Consider the following 19,045-nt stretch of genomic DNA (forward strand, 5'->3'; position numbering starts at 1 on the left):
TGATTTGGTTTACGCTGCCTGACTAATGGCTGTGGCATCTGTCCTTCGTGGATCATTTTAAATTACCAACAGGAAAAAAACGATACTTTTCATGTTTTTAGTATTATTTCCAGAAGAAAAAAAAACGTATATAATCATGATGCAATAATCTTGCTCAAAATTTTCAAGTGTATTGACCTTTAAACGCATTGATCTTCATTCTCTCGTACAATCAACTCCTGATATCCAGAAGAACGTTTTGCCTTCCGTTGCCATATCCTTGAGCAGTTTTCCGAGGGTATCCTTGACAATATAATTACCTTCCCACTAAGTAGAGCCAGAAATCAAAAGGCTTCCGATGGGTAACATTTTAGCTACCATAGCACAGTGCGGACACAAGCCGTTCGGTGTTCGTCCTTGTGGACTGCGGCTACGTATAATCAACATAACGGATCCGTTGCGACGGCGTAACACTCTATCCAGTACGCTCCACAAAAGTATGCTTTGACGGCCTTTTGTGTGTGTGTGTGTGTGTGTATGATGTCCCTGTCGTGCTAACCAAGGCTAAACGAAACTTCTAGGAACATTGCAGGAAAGATTTATCGACCCTAGAGTTTAGTGCTTGCCAATTAGATTCTAGCTAGTAATTTTTGTGAACCAATTTCACTAACTTGTGGTAATTAGATTTTTTTATGATAAATTGCTTTTCCTGCTGAAATACGCGATTTCTCAAAAATAAAAGTTTAATAAATTGAGTTATAATAGTAAACATAGTGGTAGCGTCCCGAGTTACTAACACATAGGGACTAATAGCAAGTAAATTATGTTAAGGATACCAGAAATGGCAGGACCTCCCTATTTTGTAGTGTTAAACATAGTGTTCATATGCTTTTAATATTCTTATATACTACATTATTTATTAGATTGGCGTATGGCTGAAGCACAAGTCAAGAATTTAATCAAAACCTGGATTTTTTACGCAACGCATCATTTGCCAAAAAAATCTTAAATTCATCCTAATGTTACCTGCAAATCCCAATGGCTGTATTTCTTTCGTGCAGTGACATTTATCTTGCTACTTGTATGTGCTTTAGGATCACGCTTCCCGGGGAAGCATTTGCGAAAAGTTCACTCGCTGTCGCGCTCTGTTCTTTCCGTGCAGAATTTTGACATCGTTGCCCTATTTCCACCGCATCATGCTCAGCTTTAAATTGAAGGTTTCCTCGAACGTAATTTATTGGAGTTGAAAATTGAAAATCATAAAGGTAATGACGGCGATTGTAATTGAAAATTGGAAGGATCGAATCGAATCTCCGGTGCACCGGCCTTCCGATCTGCTGAGCACTGGCACTGTCCAGCCGTGGTCCATGGTGTTACGTGTGCCGGCGAATGTGCGTCCGTCTGTGCACGAGTCGGTTTATCCCGGTTTTGTTTTTGGGGGGCAGAAAGATCGTCAGTGCCTACGGTTCAGCCTCTGCAGGAAGAGGAGCCGCACAACCAGGAACAAAACGTGGAACGAAAAGCCCACGGAAATTATGTTTCGCTTTCATGGTCACCGTCGACCGTAGCCGCCATTGTTGGCCCAACAGAGATACGGTCGAGTCCGAGCATGTAGCCCGTGGTGTCCGAGCCTTAAGGTCCGGCCCGACTCGTTAAAACCCTCGGCTTCTTCGAAGGAATCGAAAGTACGCACAGGTAGAGTACGTGCCGCGTCGGTCTGCTTGTGGCCATCGATCCCATAGTTACAAAAACGACGAAAAAGTTTGTAACCGCAGCCACAACAGAAGGCCTCCATGCAACATGGGAAAAGGAGGTGGGGGTGGGGCGAGGTAAAGTGGGCAGAAAGGGAGCAGAGCCGTTTTCGGAAAGGGAAGGACTCATGGATAAGGTATAAAAATCGAAAATGAACAGTAACACAAACAAAAAACGAGACGAAACTCTACCAGGAAAATTGGCAGCATATAAAGGTACACTTCCACTGACGGTGAGTCCAGACGATTGGAGCATGGTTTCAAGTGCATGACCTCAGTTTCAATATACGTAATGTAAGGAGTAAAATCACCGCTCCAGCAAAAGGACCCCCTGATTGCAGACCCAGGCAACCACGAAACATATAAAAACAACAAACCCAAAGACCCTCATGCAAATGCCGCTCGGGATGGGGATGTTTCTAATGAGCAAGAATGACGAAATGTTTGGTCTCGACTCAAACATAAATTCGGTTGCCATGAATGTGGGCCGATAGTGCATGAAATTCCAAAAGTCAACACAACGACAAAACAAACAGCTTCGACCAGGACCAAGGACTGACCAGTGATGAAACGGGAATGGTGTTCTGGAGGAGCTACGCCGATAAATAAAGGGTCCGCGCGGTGTGATGATCTTTAAATCAACAAGGCTATCCAATCGAAGTGTACGCATGCACCCGCATAGGGAATTTCACTCGATGGCTTACGGTTCATTATAGGTTCGAGGCCAGCACAAGGCCAAATGGGTGTAGAAGATATTCTCCGACCCGGCCGAAAAGGGGAAGGATTTCGACATCGTGTGGAGCTGGTTGCGCGGGACGTGCGAGCAGTAGTAGAAACAGTTCTTGGAGCCGGCGAAGAGATCAAGGTTCCATCCTCGAGGGCCGGTTCGGTCGTGTTCGGTGCAATAACAGGCAAGAAAGATCGTACCGTTTGCAGCAATGCTGCACCAGAGCAACATGCATCATCTCCGGTTTTTGCCCATTGCACGCGTCCAGCTACAAGGACTCCCGGCATCGCCGTTCGTCGACCCCCCCATCGCATCCGTAGCTCTGTACCGTGCGGCAGTAGTTTGCATCGACCAGCATACGATCGCGTATCCATCACCGGCCAAAGACAAACACACTCACACACACACACACACACACACACACACACACACACACACACATACGGCACCACTGAACTAGGGGTGCTCCTGCAAGAGATCGCCTAGTAGTGCTCGGAGTAGCTCGAGGCAAGTTGTTTAATTATACCATATAAATATAACTCACCATCGAGCATCGGTCACACATACAGTCAGCGGCTGCAGGGGTGTTTCGCTTGCATTTCAGCACCAGAAGACATTGACCGATCGGCTGGGTAATTTGGTCTGTGATAGATCTTTACCAAGCGCACCGCGTGCAGCAGCAGGGTTGTTATGTTGGTAAGGATCGACATTTGCAAGCGTTCGACAGATTTAGCATGTAAATGGCAATGTAAATCAGACTTGATTTATTTCTGTAAACACATTAAATAAATGTTTACGACTGCTCGCGTGCATTTATTGTTACACTGCAAAGCCATTGCTGCAGAACTGTTTCAATTTTGTTTCTGTCGGTTTTATTGCTGCTCGCCACCGCTTGTCTGTATCTATTAACATTTATGCTAGTTGCTTAAATTATTGTTTGAGGGCATGTCTTGTTACAAATTCTACCTCATCGATACAGAGTCATGGTTTTAAGGACAGAAGAATTTTGAAGACTGTTGAGGAACATAGTGCACTTAATGCTTGACAGGAGAATATGTTTGGCACAAAGGATGCTATCTAGAAATAATTTGAATGGGAAAATGAACTATGGTTGCAATATTGCTTCTTTCTTGGCCTAACATCCTGGGGAGGTCTTGTCCCGCCCTTAATGGCTTTTCTTGACTTGGTTTTAGTCGTAGCTGTAGGGTTTTTTGGATAGTCAGTCAGCCTTGCGTACGTTCCAGATGAGATTTGTTTCCCGGTCCTGCCAGTCTAAGATAGAGATGCGACCCCTATCGCACCTACCACTGGATCCCGCAGATATTCGTTTGGGACGGCCTGGTCTAAACGTCTGCTTAAAATCAAGATTACAAGAAAGAATACAACTCATATAGGTTTGGAGACAGTTCCTTCTCCAAACCGTGAAAGGGCACCTTGTCCCGGGTAAGCTCGACCGATGGATCCCGCAATTACGTTGATGGAATGTTGCTAGTTAACGATCAAAGTTGCCAAACTGCCGTTTTCATAGCTCCATCATTTTAAAGTTTTGCAGAACGAGTCAACTTTATACAAGCTATCATTTACGCAATTTTTTAAACAAACTGTTGTTTTATTCCATTCATACATCACTTAAAATACACACAAATCACACAGCAATCGATACAGCACGTCGTATGCTAAATGATCATTGCAAACAACTGCGTCGCCTAAGCTACCGGCGCGATTCTTGTCACTGCATGCTTGGCACGTAAAATTCTTGAACACCAGCAAGCACTGGTAGAATTTTGAAACCGTGTCTTGGTATGACCGCTGCATACAAAACATCCGTAGCGAGTGGCCGTTGGGAGCGGAAATGAAATAAAATTATAAGCGCTGTACGTACATTACTGCAAATAGTACGTGCAGCATGGCTCGTTCGGAGCTGAGGTTTGAAGCCTTCTCTGCGTAAGAGTCAGGGAATCAAAATGCTTCTGATTTCTTGCTAGAAGCTTCAAAAATTACTACTATTTTTCCATCGCAAAGGCAGGTTTGGAGATGGGCAGATACATCGCTGCTTACCTGCCGGAGCACTCCTGCCGCATAACGTGTGATATTTTGCAAGATCTTCGATTTCAATCTAAAAATGAACGTCTTGTTGTAGGAGTAGTAGCATGCGTTTGCTAGTTGGTGAGTTTCATATTGCGCTACACATCCGGATCAACGAATCTGTAAATAAATTCAGACATAGACAGCGATCCGTGGAGGCTCTGCTGTTCTAATAGTAGTCCCTAAAAATAGTAGTCCGCAATGATGTGTACGGAAGAGCAGCGAGAGCGTTCGTCTAGAAGGCGATCGACGGCTATCCGACCGAGTGTTCCAAACGATGAACGGGAACAAATTTCAAACACAACCGTCCCGAGTGTGTGTTGTCGATTATTTACAAACGAACGCACGGCGATCTTTAATCATTCCTTAATGAATCGTTCACTTCACCATCGACCGGTACGGTACGGGAATCGCGCCCCAACCAAACGAGCCGGACGAGTTAGATAATTTAAACAAAATTCTTCGTCTTTCATCTTCATCCCGGCCGCACTTTTTTTCTACCGCCCACAAGGCGCCCGCAGTCAGTTTCGAGCGGCTTCGCGAACGAGTTACGGTTCCCTTGCTAGGCTCGCCGCGCGCTCGCGCAATGTCAATACTCGCCACCACATGTGGCCATGATCTTGCGCTTGTCCGAAGAGCAGTTCTTGTACCGTACTGGAGCTAGACACACCAGTTTGGAAACTGGATCGTGCGATGGCACTTGAAGTTCCCCACAATCATGACCACAATCTCTCAGAGGGCACACGGGTGTGTGTCGGTGTATGTGGGTAGCTGTGAGCGCATCACGAAGTCGAGAATATATCGTCGAACTCTGGTTTCGCGATCAGCTTCCCACCGGGCTTTTGCAGAACATCGTCATGGCACAGATCGAGAACTTCACTTCCATGTTTGGGATTTTGCCTAGCGCGAACGCGTGAGGCTACAAATAGAGCCGGATAGGGCAGCAATCAAGCGCAGGCTGAGATCAATCTGCGTTGTGGCGAACCCTGCGTCTCCCGCGGACGTTCTCGGCTGCTTGGTTCTTGTGCAGTGCTGGAGGTCGTACGTGGTGGAACAAGTTCACTGACACCATAAAATGTGGAGGTCTGGAATAGCTGGTCGACGGGAACGGGAGATCAGCTCTCCTCTGCACGGGTTAAACTTCTTCAAGTTTCTCCAGCATCTCAGGAATCGATCGCACACTCACCTCTACATTCCCCCCCCCCCCCCTTCCCCCTCAGTCTACCTGTCGATTTCCGATTCTATCTCATTCTTTGAAGCTTGACTCAAAGCTTACTCTCGAGTCCCCCGTCGGATTGTGAGCTTGGGTTTGGGTTGGAACAGAAACTGTTTCAGATTGCACTTTTTTCGGGGCCGTTTTGAGGCCCATTTGCAGCATTTGCTAAACTTTTCCTCCCACTCCATCGAGTGACACCGTTTCGGGGCCAAATCTGGCACCCGCGAACCAGTTATTGGCAACAATCGGAACAGACGTTAAAGTTGGCTAACTTCTGACACTTCTGGTTGCCCATTGGAGCAAACCGGGGGGCACTTTTACCCCCGCGGACCAATTTAGTACGTGCGTTCGATCTTTTCCTCTTTTTCTCGCTTTCTCTCTCTCTCTCTCTCTCTCTTTCTCTCTCTCTTAATCATATTGCTGCTTCGGCCATTCCATTCTGCACAGCCTTCTGAGCGGCGTTCTTCTGCGCTGTCTGCTGCGCGTGTGCCCGCCGTAGATAAACAGAAAACATGAGGGCCGTAAAGAATCCGGTTTTGGAGTTTGTGACCAAACCAGCGAGACAGCGAACGAACGAATCGTAAGAGGAGCACACACACGGCTCGATAGTGGCAGGAATGCAGCATACAGCTTTTGAGCTGGAAGAACTTAACTTCAACCACCACCACCGTTGTTCTACCTCCGCCAGAACGTATTCCGTCGAGCTTTCCAACCACGGGAAGGGTAACGGACGGTTGGGTGTCGAAGCATGCCGGTTAGAAACCGGTTTTATTTTTCATTTTTTAAGCCAAAGCTCGAACGACGCTGCAAACGACGAGGGTCGTCATAAATCTGGCGCTCGTAGCGAAAGCCAAACGGCTCGGCGCGGTTAGCTTTGGGAACTGGTTCCCGCGGGCTTCAGGATCTCCATGGCCGGAAAGGCTGCCCGCGGTGGGAAGGGTCGAGAAACGCTGGGCCCAGCCACGAAAGGGGCTTGAACTAATCAGCCTTCACTCAAATGCTCAATATTCTTCACGCGATCAACAAAGAGCTGAAGTCGCGCACGCCATCCTCGCCGTCGTCGTCGTTCGGGCTATTTTCATCCTTTATTTTTCCTATCCTTTTCTTCTCTAGTGCTTCATTGCTTCGTTAGTAGAACTCTTGTCTTCTCTCTGCTCTGTAACCTGGCTCTGTTCTATTGTGCTTAGTCACTCCTTTCATCAACTGCCCTTTTCCTTCTGATCGGCCTTTCCTTTCCAGATTGTTGTCCCATGCCTTCTCTTCCTTTTCCTTCTGGGCTCTTGGGTCGTGTTCCTCCCGCTATTACAGCCCTTTCCCGCATTTCCCGCAAGTTGGACGCTTTTTATGTCTATACCTTCATTAGAAGTGTCCCCACAACGGGTTCTCCTCGGTGAAGGCAGCCAGATTTGAACTCTGCTTATGGCTTATGACCGGTAGAATATGTAAACAAACAACCACCATCCAACTGTTGGTCTCCTGCTGCTGCTGTTTTGTGGTCGCTGGCGAACAAAAAGAAATCTTTTTGTTTGATATAGAAAATTTCATCCGAAGACAGAACTGGCCAGCATCTTCGCTTCGCTTTTCTTATTAGGGGAAACGACGGGAATAGTGGACAATGCTCAACACATCAGAAAGGAATGCATATGTGGGATCGGATCGGATGGACAAAATGCGTTAATAAAACATAAAAAGGTGAGAAATACTACACGTTTTTGCTGCACACGATGCAACTACGCACCACCACCTTCCAATTGTGAAGGAGCACTGTCACCGACCGGCAGGCATGGGAGGCTAATCTCGGGTGGGAACGGCGCCGTGGGCTATCTTTTTAGGGAAACCGAGCGAAGAGGCGAGACCCAACAATCGTTCTGGGTGGTGTACGATTATGTGTCGACACGAGAGAGATGAAATGAAAGAAAAATAATACGTATCCCGAGAACCTCCCCAAGACATAGGATTTTATTAATAAACATGCTTATTTTTATCATCCAAAATTGTTACTAGCCTGTGTTTATGTTTTGGTTCCTTGGCAGCGTGTGTGTGTGTGTGTTTCCTACAGCCACGGCTCGGCTCGGCTCGGCTGTGTTCAGCTCCAGTGAATGTGTTTCACAGAACGCGGCCATGACGTTGATCACCAGCAGCAGCAGCATCACCAGTTTCCAGGGGAGACCTCTTCAAAGAAATCTGTTCAGTGCGGTGAAGTGGCGTGGAGAAGCTTCAATTTGGTCGCTTAAAATCGCTCGTGTACGCAGAGATTACATACGATTTTTTACATGCAGTGTAAAGATGCCAAGTGGCAGAATCTATGTTGGAGGCGTTCTATATAAACCATTACTATCACTACCAGGAACAATAGTGGCTCCTGTAGAGCTGGAATTTGTAGAAATTCAACTTACCCCTTCTGGATAAATTTAGATGTTTGCCCTTCTGGTAGAGTCCGTAGCAAGTACTAACAACGGTCAAACCCTCAACAACTGATTTCCTAACTACCAACTGTCACATCGCATCGCGTTCAGCTTGCTTTCTGACGCACATATTTGATTTCCTCAATACAAGTGTGTTTCGTTATGTTTTTGTTCCCCATTACCACCAACCATCTTCTGACAACTTTTTTGCTAGGCCAAACGGCGACAAAGATGTCGTTGTTTCGCGAGAGTTTCGCGAATCAGTTGAAGGCCACACGCGTTTGGCGAGTCTTTGTCTTTGCCTCTAGACTTCGGATATCCTTCGACGCTCCACTCCGGCCTGAATTTTGTCTGTGTATATCAGGTCGAATATGCATACCACCAGGCACATCCATGTCTGCCCATAGTAGTAGTTGGAATTGTTTGTATTCCGTAGGTGCGCCCCCTCAAAACGCGTTTATCAACATTGCGTACGATTCCCGTGTGCGGTAGGGTGTGCTGAGGCACATTATGGTGGATGATGGTGTCAATGATGACGCTGTCGACAAACGTCGGTGCAGTCAGCGCGAATCGTCCGCTTCCTTGTTGTCTGTGTTGTCTCGTTGTTTGCAATGACTAATTAACCGTCATTATGGTAACGTTACCCGTTGAAGCATATCGCGTTTTTGTGGGCCCCGCATCTGCTTCAGACGAAGCCACCAGTACCAGTAAAGAAAGTCGCTTTAATTATACCACAAATTTGCGTGAACGACCCCGCGCTCGCAGGTCAACAAGCGCGGACAGGGACTGGATCTCATGGTTCCTTCCTCTGACTTTGCATGAAGCTGATGAGAGTGTTATAGGACAGCTCCAAAACATTGCGACTATCGGCAAAGGAGTAGCTTATCCAATCAATAGGTGGATGGCGTTATGTCACGTTCCTTGTGTGACGTATCTGTGACCATGAGTGCAAAAATTTGCCCCACGTCCGGTCAGCAACAGACGGAACCCATCGTCAAATGATCCAGCACTCATAGCACACGGGCCCGCTACAACGATCGATTACGTCCTTGGGCTTCCGCCAAATGCAGAACTACAAAAAAAATCAAATCGACCCAACGTAGACCCACGAAAAGGTTCGCTGCGTTTGAATGGGATTTTTTGTCCGTTCCGATGGGATTTTTCGACCTCGATTTCTTCTCCTTCCTTCTGGCAGAGTTTCCAGTGCTAGAGACGAAACTTTAACACAAGACACACACGCGCACGAAAAAAAAACCACTGACTTCCAATAGCGAAATTCTCGTGTTCGAGATTGATGTCTTTTTTTGTTGTTGCTACTTGCCAAAATGGCCCACACTATTTTGTGTGCCACAGTTTTGCGGATGGGTTTTGTCAGCAGCACATGTTCGAACACATTGCGCCAAAGACGTTGTCGCGCGTATTTGATGGCGCAAATATTCCGTTCAACAAGCTCCGCTCTCGCACAGACTGAAACCTTTTTTTTTATTGCGATATCGTCCCATGATCAACATCCACCGACATTGGGGTATCTGGCCACACAGCGTGACATTTTTTATTATTATTTTAAGATCTTCGCCGACATTGGCTGAGCCTTTTTTTCCCATTGCTCGATGATGCTTTAATGTGTGGGGTTCTCATTGTTAGTCAGCAGCCTTTGGTCTCATATATCGAAAATGGGTTAAAAAATGAAGCATTTTTTGTTTGGCCATTTAATTTAAGATATTAATAGCTAGAATCACATTTTGGCAGCTTAAAGTCTCTCGTTCAACCTGTCTTTAATTTTAGGCACCCACTAAGACTGCTATTCTTATTTGATTTAGTCCAGTAAGAAAAGACCATACATTTAATCCTCAAACCAAATGAGTGAAAGTCCTGCTCGTCTATCCATATACAGCTTTCCTGCTTTCTCAAAGTATCCCAACAACGCATTAACCGGCCGAAGATGTTCCTCCAATTCTAATGGTGCCAAATGGTGCTCTTTGGCCTGAGTATACCATTACAGGATTATTCCATCCTAGTGTGCGTATCGCAAATCATGCAAGATTGTAAAAGATTGAACCCTATATGTACATGGCTCGAGAATTAATACGTTGCAGCCCAACGAGTCCTTGCAGTACTCAGTGCCAGCAACATTAATTACCCTCGAACCAAGAACTCACGGCCTTAACACACTTACAACTACACGAATTTGTCGGCCTCACAAAGCTTGTGTGAGTGTGTATGTGTGTATGTGTGTGAAAAACACAGGCTACCCTTGGTGAGGATGCATTTTATTGGATTATGGAAGCCAGGATGCTGGCGAAGCTGTTGGTGGCTGTTATGTTGTTGGTGCGTCGTGCGCAAAAGGGCAAAAACAGGAGCAGTAGGTTGGTAGAAATGAGCGCCCGTGTGTTTGTGCGCCTAAGGATGCATGTGTGTGTGTGTGCAAACTCACGCAACGTGATACGCAACGTTGCCACGTCGGTTCCCATTTCCTGCATCCCGGCAAGACGATGCAGCCAATGCAAACATAGCCATTGGCAGAACATAATCGCATTCGTTACCGGGTTCCCTGCTCCCTGCAAATATCGCCCAGTCTCGTCGCACCATGCGGCACAAGCGTAAGATGCATTCTAAATGGAATCTTCGCTTAACTCCTCAATCGTAGCAAACGGGCTCGATTCGCGGTTCTGGCCGAGGCCGTCCAAGAACGAGCATCGCCACTCTCGGGATGCGGGCCAGCGAACGGAAAAGTGCATCTGTAGCTTGATCAATTAGAGGCGAGCCAGAACTGCCACTTCGTGGATGAATCGCGCAGAAAACAATTCTCGTTCATTTTGAAGTGCTCTCACGACTCGGCGGCGGTCCTTGTTTTGTTCCGTGCTCCATACAAACGTGCGATGCACATGTGCTCGTTGGTCGCGAGCTGCAATCACAAGCGATGCAACCCAATGCATCTCTCTCTCTCTCTCGCATGCATTCATGCAGCTCAACTCGCTCTCTGGCGTAGCCGCAGCTCAGGACAGACGACCGATCTCTGGTGCATTGGCTGTAATTTTCATCACTTCCTTTTGTGGCACCGCTTCGTACGACCAGAGGAAAAGAGATCCTTTCTATTTCCAGACGCAACGTTGCCATGTTTTGCTGCTGCTGCTGCAGCACACGGCGGCCCTTCTGAGCGGCACTTGCTTGCTGGCTGCGACAAATTAAGCAACGAGGAAACAAACCCATCGAGCAGCATCGGCCCAATCAACAACATAGTATAGCATAATGCTGGCACTCACACTACCAGAGCGAATGCGTGTAAACGTGCGATCTTTGCTTCTAAACATACCGCGATCATCCTCCAGCGAGTGTTGTTGATGATCGTAGATCATGATTTATTTTTTATTTACATTGCTATGTTTCGCTTTTCATGACGTGGCCTTAGTTCGTTTCATAGCCTTCTTCGTGTGTTCTATAAAGCGTTTTCCTGGTTAGTGTGCGCTCTATTCCTGGATTTCAATCTGTTCTATAACTCTCCAGCTACACATACAATAACATGCTTTCCTTGGGCTTTGCCCGGAGCAGCCAGGGAGCTAAATGGTTTTTTCTTCTTTACTTCTGTTTAACATCCACTTCGTTCCTCCTTTAAAGCAACATCGATATCGACCGAAAGGGACTCAACAAACTCGGGGCATACAAGGGTCTTCCTTTTTGTGCTGCTGCTGTGTTGGTCGTGTATTTTTTTGTTCCTTGCTTTCTCGAGTCCCCATTGTGCCCAGGATTTCGGTTCGGGTTTCAATCCTGTCTGCCTGCCTGCCTGCCTGCCTGTGTTGGCTGGGCAAGTCTCTATGGACGGGTAGCTTAATCGACATCCGGAGCCTATCGGGGCAGGATTTTGCCGCTCACATTCCCGGTACGAGTAGGTACGACGCATTCGAAGGCTTCTCTAATGAGCTAGCAGGAGAAATCATTATTAACCAACACTCACAACTGTTGTCCCACATTGGGCTACGAGCAAACGGATCCTGGATCCTGGCAGTGAAGAAACAAGTTTTTCGAACCACTCTTTCAGCTGTAGAACAGCTGTTCTGCTGCCGTTCCAGGGTTCCTTGTTGGTAGGGCCGCTTTTCTCACAGGGATATGCCGTATCTGTTTTCCTCTTTTTTGTAGACCGTTGTGTAAACGGTAGGACCGTTCTTCGGTTGCTGAAAAGACACGGGCAAGAACCGGGTTTTACAGAGCATTTGGCTTCTGCACCAGAGGCAAAGCAATTCAAGTTCTGAAGTTCAATTGGTAGAAGCTGGATTTCTTCAACAACTTTGTTGTACGGCTAAATTCATCACACATCACACTGTTGTGTTGAGGTTCAAATGACGTTTTCCATCAGAATATATGAATCGTAGATTAATGCGATCTGAGATCTTAATTCTAATGTAAAGTTTCATCTTTTTCTTTTCTTACAGGTAATGAGAACACAATTTCCATTTTTCATCAGAAAAAGGTATGATATCATCTGAAAACTTTGTAGAATTATTTTATGCTGAAAATATCCTTTACATCGGGCATTAAGATCAATTCTGTAAGATCACTACACCTTGATGCTACAACCTCGAAAGGACTCGCCGTGCCAGTTGCTTCCTTGAGATTATTTTATTCGTAGTTGGATTGTCAGTCCTTCGTAAGGGTTCTAGATGGGAATTGATCCCCGGTACCAGCACTTCAGATGGTGAATTAACAAACCATTGTAATTGATAAACTGGGAAACATAACGATTCAGTTGCATCAAAGACCCAGGTTGCAGTTAAATAAACTTGGGAATAAGACGTCTTGTTACAAACCTGACCTGGCATCAGCTCTTTAACTGTAACAATAGCTCAACATTCAAAACCACTTAGTAACTAACCACGCATCTGCAGTATCTTCTCGTCTCCGCTTGCTAGAACGAAGCAATCAAACCTCGAAAAGTACGATTTTGGAGCAAAATTCAGAAAAACACCTTTCGCTAACTTATGAAAATTAGCTTCTCATACAAAACACTAATGATCATAATCGGGCAGCACATCGAGCACAATCGGTACGGGGCAAAGTGGAACGTACGTGGTGGTGCTACGGTGCCTTGACCGGAATCGGCCCAAACTTTGCAGTGCCAGTGCGTTGATGATGGTCCGGCGGAATAATTCCAGCGAAAGGAAATTATACGTTCCTTCGTGTTTGCATCGACGGCCACACATCTCTCTGTCTATCGCACCCGAATGTCGGGCAGCAGATTCGTTCAGGTCTTTGTTTCTCATTCTTCCCGAATCTTGCTCAAATCAGTCGTGTCTGGGTTCTTAATTTGGTTCTTTAGCCCGGCTGCATCAACTTGGTAGGTTCTTCTTCCTTTCCGATACGTTGCGCCTTCCCGGGCCGGAATCCGTTTCCTTTCGTACCACCTTTTCGTTTCCAAACGATTTTAATCGAGTATTAGACAGGAAGGCAGAGATGATGATGATGATGATGCTGTGAGACGGCCGAGGTGGCTGTGGCGACGTAACATCAACAGAACGAAACATAAAACGTAAAAAAAGAAACAGGAATGGAAATAGAATGGAAAGTAAAAACTCACCTTTCGGCCGGGCTGGCTCGCCGGCAAGACATCCAGCAAGACATGGACAGCTTCCATTCTTTTGCTGCAGGAAAGTTTTATGAACTTCGTTTTCAGAACCATTCTCTTTCACTGACTCCGGGCACGAAAGCACATCCACGGCCACAGCGTGCAGGAATGGCGAGCGAAATACCCTTCGAGCGTACACATATCCGCCTTGTGGCTAGTGACAGGCTGACCAGCAACTAGCACCATGTGCTCTCGAACGATTGTTGAACGAGCTGAAGAAGCAAAGCAACAGCAGCAACGAAAAAAGCCATAAGTTCTTTCCCCTTTCATCTTCGATATGGCTACGTTGTGAGACTCGCTGTTGGATCGACTTTCTAAAACAACCAGTTTGAAGCTCAGGACGTCGTTTTCGAGCTATATTCTTGGTGGAATCAAAGATGTTCTTCCTTCCTTTTTCGGAGCAAAGTTTGTTTCTACCGCAACACATTTGAAGCTTCAAATTCCATCTCGAAAATCATTCTGAATCATCAGCGAATCAGGTTTAACTAAAATGTTCGTACTTTCTAGACACAGTCAACAAAAGTCCTGAGCATTTTTGCTGGACATCAGCAATAACATTCTAACTCTGGTATTTTTTTTACTGTGTTCTTTTCCTCAAACAAATAAAAACTGCCCAGATTCATGCATAGTTTTAAGCTAGGTACTTGAACGGAAAGAGATGGATTGACCCCGGGTGCTAGAACGAATGGGATTGGATTCAAATGATCGGTTATTCTACACAGCACACCTTAATGCCATTCGTTCTTGCCATAGTACCGCTCATGACTTCACTCAAGATCTGCCAGATTCCGGCGTACAATTCTCTGATTTTTCTCCGCACGAAGAACGTCCAAACCCCCCTCAATACTGGGAGCACAGAATGAAGCAAAGTGGTGATTTTCTTCGCAACGTAATCGTATTCCTAGGCACGGACTGGGTACGCTATTTATCTCGCTTCATTCGCCCAGTCGCTTTCCTACCATCCGATTCCTTTGTTGCCGATAGTTGAACCTGAGCCATATAATGTAAGGTTACACAAAAAACCTCATTAAGCGAGCAAAAGTCTCATCGAGCAACCATGGTCCGTCCACCCAGCATCCAGGCTCCACTGGCAGTCCTCCTGCAGGATGACATGTAAAAGAAGCAAATCGAATCTCACGCAGAGACGGATGAGCCGTCCAGCCAGCTCCTAGAACTCTCCGACCGCAGGGAAATCGTTCTGTGCACGGTGGAGATTGTTTTTTCTCCGGTCGCATGGACATTTAGGTGCTGCTCAAACATGACAGTGTGGTGTTGGCAATCCATCCTCTCGGGTAATACACTATCGCTAGAATGCTCGCCCAAGATCGTGGAGAAACGGGAAATCGAGATGTAAAGTGTGTAGCCTTTGGTTAAGCGATCGCTTGCCACAGACTCTTCGCAAGAAAGAAAAAAAGCACACGGACGAATGGCTAGTGATCGTAGCCAAGGTGCGGTCAGCGTCCGAAGCTCATCCCCTTCCCCCCTTTCACCAACCACCATCTTGACTCTCGTTTAATCGTTGCGGTTCCTTGTTGGCTTGTTGAGTCGTGCGCAGTATGTGATGCGCTGCTGCCCCGCGTGTGATGTTTGTTGCGACCGGTCAAACCATTCCTTTGGCAAATTGGACAAGCTTGTTGTCGCGTCCTATGAAATGGGTTGTCGTTATAAAGCTCGGCTGGACTGGGATGGAAACAGCGACTTTAAACGCTTTTTGCTGCTCTCTGCTTTACTCGCGGGTCAGTAATCCCCTGGTGTCCTTAGCGGTTCTAAGAACCATTTATATGGATGTAAACATCCATTGACAGAGGCGTACGATCATGCGATGCGTCTCCAAACGGCGGGACGAAGCACAATGACCACAGCAGTAGTTCTTATGGTAAACCTCAAAATCCATCACCACCGTGATTGGGTGCAATTCGTTTACCAGGCACATAGACTCGGGCGTTCAATCGATGGGCGAGTTCAGGAATGTCGAACTGAGAGAGTCCGTATTGATTTACTATGTGGCCTACAGCAATTTCCTTGTTGATCCAAGCGAAATAAAAATGGAGAACTTTTATGAGACCTTAAATCGATTAACTGTACGGCTAAAAATGTACACGAGTACAGCAAAAGCCATCCTCTGATCATTAATCCTATAAAAGTGTAAGCTGTACAGCATGGGTTATGTTATGTTATATATAGCTATACAATTCTTATGCTTAGGATCTCGAGCGTTCAAGGGGCTCCAAGGAATATCTTTCAGGTGTACTGGTTGTAAAGTAATAAGTGCCTTGGTCATCGAGAGGGCCCCGAACTCTGACTTTGGCCTAGTCAACGGATTTGACGTGTTACTACAACGGAACTTTCAGTCTGCTTAGCGACTCCAGAGGGCTCACCGCCACTGCCATTAATATTGGAGCATTCCAGCAAGAATAATGTAGTAGACGAGGCATTGCCAAAGATGGAATTAAATGTTTGAAATTTATTTTAATGAAGTTCGGAGATAAATCTTCCTTCTCAATCCGTAACGAGCGAATGTTCTTTAAGGAGTTTTACTTGCTTGCTAGTGTTAATATCCAGTGCAGCAGCACTGATGGCACAGGTACATAGATACAATCATCCAAAGCATCATTTTTCCCCAGAATTGCAGCTTTGCTTATGCTCTATTGTTGAAGTTAGCTACCTGGCAGCTTCAGGATCCTGACACTCCCTCACATGGTGCATAGAACTGTTGGAGTGATCTTCTTTTCCAGGCATAACCCTATTCTGTAACCCACAGGAAACACGCTCACACGTTCATACGTGTAGGTGAAGGGTCCGTTTATCCTTTTGTTACATTGGCAGGTATTTGGAAAGGACAACTCAGGTAAAAATAATTCTATCCCACAATAGCTACAGGTAACATCTGCCCATCTGGCCCATCACGGATGATGCTGCAGTAGTGCAAGGAGAAACGGTTGAGCACATCAAGATCAGCATTTTTTATGCAAACCGAAGAAGTAGTATTTGATCGTTCGAAGAGTTGTGCTTCAATCGTATCGAGCGTGCTTTGGGGATTTTCAGAGCAGTATTCCTTAGCGATGATTCATTGCAGTTTTACCCAAAACTGCTCGGTGAGTCACAAACTGTGTACTTCGTTCCAATTTTAATTCCCTTTCCTATTCCATGGGGTAGACGAAAAAAATGAAAGGACCACAATTATGCAGAAGCTTTTCCGGTCGGGGGGCGAGAGAAATGTCCACACATTCCGGCAGAGTTCAAGTTCACGCGGATCCACCCGCCAGCGACTTCCCCGGAGCATCCAGAGCTCGTATCGCTAAAGACGATCAGAGCCATCGTCGAGAGAGGCTCAGGATCATTTACTTTGGACAAAGAGCGTGTTCGATGGCGAGTCGTTAAAAAATGGCTCGCAACGAAACGAAGCGAATTGAATCTTCGGAGCGAAAGGTAGTTTTTATGTGCTGGCCTCGCGTGGCGGAGGTCCGATGCATGGCTAAATGAAAATCCTATCCGAGGATCCAGCGGGAGCAGCGCCGCACAGAAACCTGTTTTGTATCCTTCACGCTTGCCTCCATACCCGCTGCGTGTCCCCCCATTTGCACACGACGGTCGATGGCGCAGTATCCTGTGGTGTACGAGATAGAACCACATCGGAGTATGGAAAGAGAAATAACGCAAAGGAAAACATTCACCCCCGACGAAGACTCAGAACGTTTTTTTGTTTTGCTGTTTGAATACGTCAGGAGCGTTGGCAGAGAAGCAGTTTTGTGTTGGTGGTTGTCTTTCTCTGGCCTTCCTCTTGTTCCAGAACCCTAAAACGAAACAGGAAAACATGTAAGAATTTATATTGGTGGGGGTTTAGTGGTCTCCAAACCACCTAGGTACAACCACACTCACAGAATCTGGAAAAAGAGAAAGCAAAATCTCGAGCTAAACCAGGTTCTCCAGGCCACTGCTCGGTTAAAAAAAAAAAAAGGAAAACACTGCTTCGAATGCGAGCTGGGAAGGTCTCGTAGTTCTAGAGAACGTTCTTGTTGCATCCTCAAAACACAGGTATTCTCATAATGAACCAAAGACCTACCCTAAGAAATGGCAACTGGAACGTCCCTACGGGTAGGAGTCAGCCCTCCGGAGCTATCGACGCTGGAGTGGCTGGTGCATCTGTTTGTCCGCCTCCGTGCTGTAACGATAGGATTTTTTGTACCTTTGCCTTTTCAAGGTTGTGTGTATGCGATGATTCTTACTGAATGTGTGCCATTAGATTACAGAATAGAAAGGAAATTCTTCCTTTTCTACCTGCTATTTATGGATGGTGTGGCTGCGCATCGAGCAAGAACCCAAATGCGCCGAAAATTTATATAAACCGAATGGTCTATAAAGCAAGGGACAGTCACTGGAAAAGGATACGAGCAGCAGCAGTATCGATAAGAAATCTTCAGGGTCAGGAATGCATCCATGAGGCTGAACTCTGTAAGCAACTCTTTTTCGTTGTTGGTTTCATTTTTTAAGTAGAACGTGCAGACACATCGATTATTCATGTTAAGGCGATGATGGTTTTAAAATGTGCACCATCAAATTTGTTCACACTCTTCACAAATTTGACCTACCTAAATTATAAATTAGGTGTTCAAGATTGATCATGCACAGAGGCCCAAAACGAACTAAAAATCTGGCAACACTGTTAAAAGGACATTTGGTGTAACGCGACCTGTGGATTTCCTGCACGAAAAGAGGGTCTTTACTTTTTGACAAAAAAGTCAGTTTTTAGTTTTTAAAATTGTAACGATTTAAATTTTGTACAAAATTGTCTAAAAATCTCATAATCATTTATTAAACTTTTTAAATAATTTAGAAAATGATTATTTTTATGCTAAAAAACTTAAACATTTTGATAGCATTTTGTTCCGCTACAACAAAGTGTGTTTGTTAATTTTGTTGCTCTACTCAATTGTTGTTGAATGCAACTAAGAACACTCTTGTGCACAGTATTAAATTTTAACAAAAAAAAAGTTGAAGTAAATAGTAATATTTCTGCTGTGCTCTGGCATATCGCCATCGCTTTCGTTCCGCAACTTTTTTCCTCTCTGCCGAAACCGGGAGAGTAAAGTATCCACATTCTCACGTTTTATCTTTTGTTTTTGCCGAACTCCCACAGCGACGCATTTCGTGCTCAGAAATGAGCGTAAGGTGAGAAGTTTCGCTCACGTTGGTCTCTTTCACTCCCATCGGGCATCTCGCGTCCACGCGTTCCAGGCCGGCCTAGAGTGAGCGAGCAAAGACGAT

The 19,045-nt window shown here is 45.8% G+C and overlaps 1 protein-coding gene and 1 long non-coding RNA gene across 2 annotated transcripts in view; one reads left to right on the forward strand and one right to left on the reverse strand.

Annotated features, from left to right (window-relative positions):
- Positions 1–19,045, forward strand: part of LOC118511058 (protein gustavus) — a 102,192-nt gene that overhangs the window by 57,900 nt on the left and 25,247 nt on the right. The gene's annotated exons all lie outside the window — the stretch shown is intronic.
- Positions 17,484–19,023, reverse strand: LOC118511064. The gene is made up of 3 exons (XR_004906104.1): positions 18,007–19,023; positions 17,660–17,942; positions 17,484–17,574 (listed from the first exon to the last, which is right to left on the reverse strand). It is a non-coding gene; the product is annotated as an uncharacterized LOC118511064 (long non-coding RNA).

The sequence above is a fragment of the Anopheles stephensi genome, chromosome 3 (assembly GCF_013141755.1).
Source record: "Anopheles stephensi strain Indian chromosome 3, UCI_ANSTEP_V1.0, whole genome shotgun sequence".
In the NCBI taxonomy this organism is placed as follows: Eukaryota; Metazoa; Arthropoda; class Insecta; order Diptera; family Culicidae; genus Anopheles; species Anopheles stephensi.